Source organism: Mastomys coucha, unplaced genomic scaffold (genome assembly GCF_008632895.1).
Source record: "Mastomys coucha isolate ucsf_1 unplaced genomic scaffold, UCSF_Mcou_1 pScaffold9, whole genome shotgun sequence".
Classification (NCBI taxonomy): domain Eukaryota; kingdom Metazoa; phylum Chordata; class Mammalia; order Rodentia; family Muridae; genus Mastomys; species Mastomys coucha.
Genome location: NW_022196915.1, coordinates 38,379,947 through 38,389,229, shown reverse-complemented (window position 1 = coordinate 38,389,229; position 9,283 = coordinate 38,379,947).

Below are 9,283 nucleotides of genomic sequence, written 5' to 3'. Positions count from 1 at the left end.
TGAGATAGGTGTGGTGCCGAACCAGAGCGCCCTGAAAATTAAAATATACCTCTTGTAATTACATCAAGGACGGTCTCTCGTGATTCCTTGGGTGTACGTCCTCCTGAGATTTGAGTGGGGGTCTCCCCCAGGGGTCTTTCAGTTTAATACTGTAAGTGAGATTTAATGGGCAATCCATGTAGGAACAGTAGTATGGAGGGTGACTAGGACTATGGTGGCTCAGCTTTAGAAGTTTCAGAAGGGCAAGAATACTAGTCAGTGGCCTACAAACCATCCTTGTGGTTTTTTGGTAAAGAACATGGCTATTTTCTATCTCTGTCAAAAAAAAACAAAAACCAAAACCAAAACAAAACAAAACAAAAAAACAACCCACAAAAGTTTTGGAGGCCAAATTGAAGAGATTTGGATGAATAGCATTGGCAAAAAAGATTTCAAGGCAGCCTAATATTGACTATGGACTAGAATGACCTCTTTGAGCCACCATGCAGGAACTCTCCTGACACATACCTGGTTATGTCAGCTTTCTTTAAATGTGGAGGAAGATGCCACCCTTTTTCTGTATCTTTGTTGACTCTAAGTCCAGAACCATATGGCCAAGCTGTCAAGTTCTTCTGGATGGATGGATCAGAATAACATGGTTATCAATGATCACTCTTATGTAGATCTACAATGAAAAAGAGCAAGCTAGGCAAAAGGAAATAATAAACGCAGTTTGAGGAGAAAAGGGGCATCCAAGACTTGTGCTGAAAGAGATGAGAAATTTAAAGAAAGACCTGATTCAAAATGAAATAAAAAGGACAAGACACTACTAAGACAATCCTGCAACTTGTGAAAGGAGTAAACTGGAGGGGTTGCCTAAGCCAAGAAACCACCAACGACTGAAAGCTTACCCAAATGAAAGTCAAGGATGGGGCCAAGTTCCAACCCCAACAACCAGAAGAACTCAGACAGCTTGGCCATATGGCTATGGATTTAGAGGCAACAGAGATACAGGAAAGTAGTTGTAACATCTTTCTCTACAGTTAAGATAACAAAGCTAGGCATGTGGCAGGGAAGTCCCTGCATGGTGGCTCAGAGAGGTCATTTCATGAAGTTGTGAAGTGATATCTGGGTTGCTTTGGAGACCCCAAGATGTTGGAGAAACCAGAGCTATGAGATATCTGCTAGAGAGAGCTATATTCAGGGTATGGGACCAGCTCAAGAGAGAGAAGTATGCTGCAATCAACAAAGTTGTGGGGAGTGGACAAGCCATTTAAGATAGAATTTGGAGTTTGCCTTGTGGGTTTCAGTTTCACTTTGCTCCAGTATTCATTACTGTGGCCTCTTTTTTCCCATTTGGAATGGTGATGTATGTTGGAAGTATGTGATCTGCTTTTTACTTTATGAGGGTTAAGAAATTGTTTTAAAACTCCAAAGAGACTTTGAGCAGTGTTGAGACTGAAAGACTGTGTGACTTTTGGAGTTGGACTAAGTGCATTTTGCACTGTGATACAGTTACAAGGCTATGTATGGGACCAGGCAGTGGAATGAGAATGGCCACCGTGGGCTTGTATGCTTGAATGCTTGGTTCCCAGTTAGTAGAGCTGTTTGGGAAGGTTAAGCAGATGTATCTGTGCTTGAGTAGGTATGGCATTGTTGGAGAAAGTTTGGCATTGTTGGAGTAGGTGTGCTACTGAGGGTGGGCTTTGAGGTTTCAAAAGTCCATTCCAGGCCCAGTGTCTATTACCTGTTTACAAATTAGGGTGTAAAGCCCTCAGCTACTGGGCCAGACACGGTGGTGCACTCCTTTAATCCCAGCACTGGGGAGGCAGAGGCAAGTGGATCTCTGTGAGTTCGGGCCAGCCTGGTCTATATAATGCATTCCAGGATAGTCAGAGCTATGTAGAAAGACCCTGGTTAAAAAAAAAAAAAAAAAATCTCATAGCTACTGCTTTATTGTCATGCCTGTTTGCTTCCCACCATGATGGCCACAGACTAAACCCCTAAAACTGTAACCTAGCAATTCCCCAATGAAATGCTTTCCTTCATAAGTGTTATCTTGGTCACAGTGCCTCCTCACAGCCATCAAAGAGTAACTAAGCCAGTAACCTTGTTGTAGGAGATATGTTAGCAGGCTCTGAGATTTCAGAAAGCACACACGATTCCTGGTTAACTCATGCTCTCTCTGCCTCCTGCTTTTGGATCAAGATGTGAGCTCTTAACCATTCCTGTTGCAAGACCTTCACTCCCACGTCTTGGACTTTAACTCTCTGAAACAGTAAGCCCAATTAAATGCTTCTTTAAAATAAATAAGCTGCCTCGGTCATTGTGTTTTATCACAGCAATGGTAACTTAAGACACTCTCCCCCTGTGCTGTGCATAAGACACATGTCGGGGTTCGGGGTTGCTGCAGTAATTCCTGTGATTCGGTCAGAGCACACACAGCCCACCTGACCCCAGATTTCAGAATGTCTGAAATGAAAACTGGTTTATTTCCTGATATTACAGGCTGCCCTCCAGCCTTCCCCAAGTACGTGTGTCTGTCCTTTCTTCAGTCTCTCACCTTTCGTTGTCAGGGATGAGGCACCCTTGCACTCCCTATGTCCTACATCTGTGTTTCACCTCCTCATCTCTAGTGTGTCTTTACTTTTTCTCTCTCCAACATCACTGTCCTTTCTTCCGTTCTTCCCCGCTCATGAGAGTGTCCTCATGCCCTAAAGCCGTCTCTCCTGTGTTCATCTTACTGCTCACATAGCCCATCTGCTCAGAATCGGTCCTTCTCTGTCCTCTCCTTGACGGCCTTCATGGCTTTCTGTCCTTGTGCCATGTCTGGTTCAGGGGCCTGGGGATGCATTCAACTTACCTGGACTGGCAGTCCTCTGAGGACCTTTGCATACGGCCTAATTCTTTAGAGGCAGGCATGAGCTCTGCTGCATGTGACTTGGGGAAGGCTTGGGGGGGGGAGGGGCAGCCTGTATATCAGGAAATGAACCAGCCTCATGCCTCTCTGCTTACGTATGCCAAGTAAGTGGATGCCTGTGGTGTTAATGGGCCTGCCTAAACATATTCAGCAATAAGGAATCTTTAATCCTCACATTCAAAACTATACTGTATTTGGCCCCTGGCCACATGATTTTAGTGACTTCTATTAAGACATCTGACACAAGTGTCAACTCAACTGAATTTCGGAGAGAAACGACATTAATCTTCTTCTTCTACTTGGACCTCCGGCTTATTATCTGGAGAAGAGCCAATCACTGCGGTGTTAAGGATTGCTTTTTTTTTTTTTTCTGATTTGTGGTACAGACAGAGTAGTCCAAAAAGTTAGCTTGCACAACTTCTTGTCATCCAGGTAAATATAACAGCAGGACTTGTCTCCTGGAGGACTTGGAGGAAGCAAGGGATAGGGATGAACTGTCAGTCACCTTGCCCAGTGCCTTCCGCAGCGGCTCAGGTAGTCTAAGATTCATTTCTCCAAGATTCCTTAGTTCCGGGTACTGGTCAAGACTACTTCCTTTACCAAGAGACGGCACCTAGTCCCTCCCGTTTCTTCTCTGACCTTCCCTGTTTTATAGAAAGTTGCAGAGCTTAAACATTACCCAAATGTTTACATTTGAAACGCTCTCACCGTCTGGCCTCAGCCCTTCCTTCAGGTATGTTTCTTGCTTCTGTGGTGGGTACAGCTTTTGTCTGTGTTGCTTTGGGATCCTGGGAGCTTGAAATGGGGTGCTCTGACTCAAGAAGCATCTCTAGCAGGATAGGAACACCCAGAAAAGAGATGAATGTTATTTTATGGTTTTGGAATTCACATGTAAACAAGTGATCTCAAAATCTTAGGTTCAGGTCTGTCTCTCCCTCCCATCCCCCGATACAATGAACGTATTATAAAAAAGCAGCAGCTATACTGGCTACAATATGTATTAATGAATAAGACAAAAATGCCAATCTTTACAGAGCTTACCTTACACTGGGGAATGAATGAAAGCACATATAATTTTTCTCAAAGTGATAATTGCTGAGAGAAGAACGGTAGAAGAGGATAGGGTGGGCAGAGATTTTTGAATAGGTCATTGAAGTAGGTGACTTTAGGACAGAGACGTAAGGATGAGAGGGTAAAGCTGAGCTAGTCTGGATGTTCCCAGCTGAGAGAACAGCAGTGTAGCGCCATTAAGGGACATACCCCTGGGGTGCTGGTGAGGAAAGGTGAGCTGCCCCAGTGGAGCATGAGCACAGGGCACTCAGAGAACCACACAGAGGAAACCTTAGGAACCACGAAAAGAACTACGACTTCACTCTGAGGAGTAAAGGGCCTGTTAAAAAGGTCACCTAACCCATGTGCATTATAGCTGTAGTCAAAATCACACAAGCCAGGTTGATTATGAAGCTTGTGTTTTGGTCCAGAAGTTAGGGGTTATTTTAAAAAAATATACTTTATTATATATTTAGGATATTTTTAAAATATGCATCCTTTGCGAACGTCATGCATGAATACAGTGTGTTTCGATCATGTGCACGCTCCGTCTACCTCCTTACAGAAGTTGGGGTTTTGAGCAAAGACATGGAGTATGTTCGAGTGGTCTTTGGTAGACAACACAGCTGTGGGCAAAGATGGATTTCTGTCAGAACAAGTGGTGTTGGAGAAGGACAAGGCCACTAGGTGGCAAAACAGCACTAGGGACAAGTTCACACAGGCCTCCTGCTCTTCGGTGTTTTCCCTGGAGAGGTCTGGCTCTGAGGAGCTCTGTTTTCTTCTTTGTTCAGGTGTCAGAACGTTTGGAGGCAGTATTCTACCAAGCTGCTGTAGATTCACAGGCACAGACACACACACTCAAACACTCGCGTGCGCGCACACTCACATGAACACGTACACGCACGCACACACAGGCACGCGCACACACGCACACCTGTAGAATCCTCATTTTATTTATTTATTGAAAAGGAGGGAAGGGGAAAGAGAAGGAGAAAGAAAAGCAGAGGGAGAGAGGGAGAGAGGGAGAGAGGGAAAGAGGGGAAGAAGGAGAAAGAGATCAGAGGACGAGTTGCTGCAGTCAGTATTCTACTTCCGCCCGTGCCCTGTGGGCATCAGGGACTGAAGTCAGGTTGCCTTGCTTGGTGACAAATGCCTTTACCCATTGAGCTATCTTCTCGGCCCCAGAACCCATGTTTTAAAGTAGGCAGTGGACCAAATTCATATCAGCTCAGTCCAGTCTCGCCCCTGGAAGTCAGGTTAGGGTGAGAGGGGGGGCAGGGGGCTGTAAGCTCATTAAAATTCTTAGGCTCCCATCACAATTCCCATTCTCCCAAAGTGTACCGCTTCCCAGCCATGATCTGCATTATGTTTTCCATTTGTTATTTTGCTATTTGCTCCTCCTAACTCTACCTCTCTGGGCGTTCCAGAGGCTGCCTGTCTACTGTGTGCAAATGAGATAAACAAAGCTCTGCCGTCTTTGTGGTCAAAGGGAACAGAAGTGGAGCTTCAAGTTTGTGCACAAAAACTGAAACAGGAAAGTTGAAACCTACAACTCAGGTTGAAACCTTTGCCTCTGTTTGCATTTGATTGCGTTGGCCTAACTAAACTGTCCAACTTAGCGGACTGGCTTCAGTTTGTACTTGCTAGGACAATTTTGACACGTTACGTCCATGGACCTCATGGCAAAAGGAGGAAAAGCTGAGAGAAAGAGGACAGCCTTGGGAAGGAAAGAGACGGAGCAGAAGACGGCGGAGCAGAAAGACAGCTGGCAGAGAAAAGCACACGCTTAGGCTTCCTTGTTTTCTCTATCACTAGTCATTGCTGTTGGCCCAACTTTCTTCCCTGCTGTCCATCCGTCTGTCTGTCCATCTGTCTGTCTGTCCGTCCATCCGTGTGTGTGTGTGTGTGTGTGTGTGTGTGCACGTGTGTGTGAAGTTGGGGTGGGTGTTGTGAAAATTCCACCAGTGCCAGGTGGATCCCTGCCTGTGTTCCCCACAGCACAACAGCTGCTGCTTCTTCCAGCCTGCAGTGGGAGGGAGCAGGGGGTGGAGAGAGAGGCTAGGCCTGGATTGGTGCCTACCTTTCAGAGCCAAGCCTTTCTTCCGGAGTTCCACACAGCCTCTAGATACCAATGGGAACCCCATGGGAGAGTGTTTCCCTCCAGACCAGAGCCGATCCAAGTTCTGTCAGTCTAATGTAGATCTTGGATAAATAAAGGTAATAGGCTCATTTTTATATTTGGAGAAAATGAAACACTGCAAAGTTGGGATCAGCTGTGGGACTCTCTTCAGGTCTTTGAATTCCCATGACCTTTCCTGGAACAGCTGTGAGTTTGGAGGAGGCAGCCCTGACCAAAGGTTAGAATCCTTGGCTCCCAGACCTTTAGACAAGCTAGGACATAGGAGAGAGGGACCTGGTCTTAGGGTCATGGGCTTACCAGGTTGGTCTGTGCTCTAAACCCTTTCCAGCACCACACTCCTTATTTATATCCAGAAGAAGTTCCTTAGCCCATCCTCAGGCCTACCATCATCAGGCAGACCTGCCTTTTAACTTTGTCTCTGACTTTTCTCCCACTCAGGGTCTCAGCCACAGGCAGACATGATTTTCATAATATTTTTTCATGCCACTTAACTTCTGACTGCACAGTGAGACTGGTCCCAGGGTCCCTAGGCTGGCTTAGAACTTGCTATGTAGCTGACAATAGCCCTTGAACCCCTGATTCTCCTGCTTCTACCACCCTAGGACTAGGATTTCGGGTATGTCCCACCGCAGCCACTGCTCAGGACCAAGCCTCAGACTTTGTCTTCTAGGGGAAAACTCTACTGACTGAGCTATATCTCTAGCAGGCAGAGACGACATCTTTCTCATCTCCGCATTCCTATATTATTTTCTGTCTTCAAGAAATATGATTTTTGGCTCAGTGGCTAAGAGCCCTTGCTACTCTTCCAGGGGATCCAAGTTTAGTTCTTAGCACCGATATTAGAGAGCTAACAACTGTCTGTAACTCTAGCTCCAGGGCTCCTAAACCTCTGGCCTCCAAGGGGACCTGTGCACATGTGCACAATACCTATATGCAGATATACACACACTTATACAATAATAATAGAGATAAACCTAAAAAGGAAAGAAAGAAATTATGCCGGGCATGGGGGATGGGGTGGGGACATGCCTTTTACACCAGCACTTGGGAGGCAGAGGCTGGTAGATTTCTGTGAGTTTGAGGGCAGCCTGGTTTACATAGCAAGTTCCAGTATAGCCAGAGCTACATAATAGAGAGATGGTGTCTCAAAGGATCAATAATAATAATAATAATAATAATAATTTTCCCTCTAACTTAGATGGTCAGTCATCAGAAGACTAGATTTATCCATCAACAATAGTTCTTTTGTACCTTGCATAGAACATAGCAGAATGCTATAAACATACCTAAGCACAGAGTTTGGGACAGTCTAGATCTAGCACTCAGGAGGCTGGGGCAGTGGGATAGAGCCTCCAAAATATACAGGACATCGCCATTGCTGCTGGTTACCCACTAGAACTTGGAGGTAAGACCTAGTTGCCGAAGGGTATCGCATGCTTGAATCATAGGACGTGGAGAAATCAAGCTGGTACTGATCTGCAAGAGCTATTCCTATTGGCTAGCTTTTATAGTGCTGGAGAGTGCTCCAAAGCCTGCTGGGAGAAGAACTATCATTAGCAGTCTTACCCAGCGTAGACCCTACATAATGAACAGCCTGGTAGGATACGCCCATCGGTACAACAGTGGCCTGAATGTTATGGATATAATCAACGGCTTTCTGATTGTATGTAAGGCCTGCTCCACAGGATGATGGAACTCATGCCTGGTACTGTAATCCTGAGCAAGAACCCAAGGCTGGGGAGGTCATAGACCCTGGGGGAGAACTTCCTATTAACTTTGCTAAACGGATATATCAAGCTGCCTTCCAAACATGCGTCTCTATACCCACTGTAAAATTCATGCGGCTCTCAGATCTCATCAGAGAATCTTCCCTTTACAGTGAACGATACAGACTCTCAACTCATCCAAGTGCAACGAATAAGTGAGGGTGAAAAGCTTAGCCCTAAATCCCTCATGTGTATCATGGCCGCCTCCCTGCAAGGCTCAGGGAACTTCATACGGGTATATTTATTACAATATGGGTATATTATAATATGCGTATATTACAAGAGCCAGAGGCCAGGGAGGACTGCTGTAAAACACAGTTTTCTGCATGGGACAGGGCCGTTGCTCTCAGGAACTCACAGCAGCTATGGTTGCCTACACAAAAGCAAGTCAGCTGAACTTCCAGCACAGACAGAGAAGAGAGTTCCGAAGACCCATCCCTTACTGAAGAGCTACTGGTAGTTGTTGGTTGCTGGGGGGACAGTTGGTTCTCTTCCGGGGTATAGTCCTGGTTGAGTACCCACATTCCTAGTTGTCCTTACACCTGTGTATGGATGGTACTAATTGGACTCAAAGTTTGTTTTGTTTTTTTTGGGGGGGGTGGTTTGTTTTTCTTTTGGACATGATGTTGGGATGAGAGCAGGGCAAACGCAAGCAGAGTCTTGGGGGAGTTGGAGGGGAGACAGGGGTGAGGATGATCTGAATACATGTATGAAACTGAGAGGACTGAGTTAGCCAGAGCCAGGATGACTCCATGACAGGCTGCAAACTGGCAGTTTGGGAGTCTACACCTCAGTTTCTATTTCCCAGAAATGAGAACCTGGATCCAGGAACCTGTGGTTGGCCAACCACAGCTGCGGGCAGCCAGTCTGAGGGCATCTTGTCATCTGGCCTGAAGTAAGAATAGGTAGCTAGAGTGAGTAAGAGACCCCCTGGGAGGTCTCCATAACCCTAACCAACTATAGAGTTAGTCAGTTCCTAGAGACAAAGCTAACCAATCAATGTAAAAGGGGGCATACCCATCCCTAAAATTCCCCTAACTGACAATACAAACTGGGCCCGAGAGTCCACCAGGGATCTCCATTCCTAGATGGGGAGACCCCTGCATGCAGGAAATTCAGCTAAATAAACTCTTTGCTTTTACATATATTTGTGTCTGGGATGTCATTCCTCAGTGATTCTAACAAAATCTTCAAAGAATAAATTAAAACATATTTTAAAACATTCTGTCATAGTATTTTCACTGGAAGCTCTGCGGAGGTGAATCTCAGACAGAGGCTGAGTTTACAGGAGACTCTGGTTTGGTGGCACAGGGATGTAAATTTGTCATCTGGTCCGCGTAGGGAATAAATGGGGCCCAAAAGATGACAAGCGAATTAATGTGGAACCTAGGAAAGGTGTAGACAGCTGCCTATCTGCATGCCATTTAA